Below are 1,598 nucleotides of genomic sequence, written 5' to 3' on the forward strand. Positions count from 1 at the left end.
ATTTCTTCCGTTGCTCTGTAAAGTAAAACACAGAGAGGTCTGAGAGTGAGTAGGCTACTAATAAAACCCAAAGTAAAACACAGAGAGGTCTAAGAGTGAGTAGGCTACTAATAAAACCCAAAGTAAAACACAGAGAGGTCTAAGAGTGAGTAGGCTACTAATAAAACCCAAAGTAAAACACAGAGGTCTGAGAGTGAGTAGGCTACTAATAAAACCCAAAGTAAAACACAGAGAGGTCTAAGAGTGAGTAGGCTACTAGTAAAACCCAAAGTAAAACACAGAGAGGTCTAAGAGTGAGTAGGCTACTAATAAAACCCAAAGTAAAACACAGAGAGGTCTGAGAGTGAGTAGGCTACTAATAAAACCCAAAGTAAAACACAGAGAGGTCTAAGAGTGAGTAGGCTACTAGTAAAACCCAAAGTAAAACACAGAGAGGTCTAAGAGTGAGTAGGCTACTAATAAAACCCAAAGTAAAACACAGAGAGGTCTAAGAGTGAGTAGGCTACTAATAAAACCCAAAGTAAAACACAGAGGTCTGAGAGTGAGTAGGCTACTAATAAAACCCAAAGTAAAACACAGAGAGGTCTGAGAGTGAGTAGGCTACTAATAAAACCCAAACACACCCACGGTTGAGTGGTAGAAAGGTTATATTCATAGTAAGTGTAACCTGCCCTGGTTAATCACTGACTTCTGGTCCACATGTTATGTTGCTATAACCCTTGCTCTGAACCCCGCTATGACCCCTGCTATGACCCCCTGATCTGACCCCTGGTATGAGCCCCGCTATGACCCCTAATATGACCCTGGTATGAACCCTGCTATGACCCCTGCTATGAGCCTCGCTAGGAGCCCTGGTATGAGCCTTGCTATGAGCCCTGTTATGAGCTCCGCTATGACCCCTGCTATGACCCCTGCTATGAGCCCCACTCTGACCCCTGCTATGACCCCCGCTATGAGCCCCGCTATGAGCCAAATCATGACAAAACAAAAAGATAATTACTTGACACATTGGAAAAACAGAGCAAACTAGAATGCTATTTGGCCCTACACAGAGAGTACACAGTGGCAGAATACCTGACCACTGTGACTGACACAAACTTAAGGAAAGCTTTGACTATGTACAGACTCAGTGAGCATAGCCTTGCTATTGGGAAAGGCCGCCGTAGGCAGACATGGCTCTCAAGAGAAGACAGGCTATGTGCTCACTGCCCACAAAATGAGGTGGAAACTGAGCTGCACTTCCTAACCTCCTGCCCAATGTATGACCATATTAGAGAGACATATTTCCCTCAGATTACACAGATCCAAAAAGAATTTGAAAACAAACCCAATTTTGATAAACTCCCATATCTACTGGGTGAAATTCCACAGTGTGCATCACAGCAGCAAGATTTGTGACTTGTTGCCACGAGAAAAGGGCAACCAGTGAAGAACACGTACCATTGTAAATACAACCCATATCTATGCTGATTTATTGTTCTTTTTGTACTTGAACTATTTGCACATCATTGCAACACTGTATATATATATATATATATATATATATATATATATATATAATATGACATTTGAAATGTCTTTATTCTTTTGGAACTTGT

General features: G+C 41.8%; 1 pseudogene; it reads right to left on the bottom strand.

Moving 5' to 3' along the window:
• LOC121843185 overlaps nt 1-72 on the bottom strand; it is a 29,997-nt pseudogene extending 29,925 nt beyond the window's left edge.
• Nucleotides 73-1,598: the final 1,526 nt, after the last annotated feature.

Source organism: Oncorhynchus tshawytscha, unplaced genomic scaffold (assembly GCF_018296145.1).
Source record: "Oncorhynchus tshawytscha isolate Ot180627B unplaced genomic scaffold, Otsh_v2.0 Un_contig_8567_pilon_pilon, whole genome shotgun sequence".
Classification (NCBI taxonomy): domain Eukaryota; kingdom Metazoa; phylum Chordata; class Actinopteri; order Salmoniformes; family Salmonidae; genus Oncorhynchus; species Oncorhynchus tshawytscha.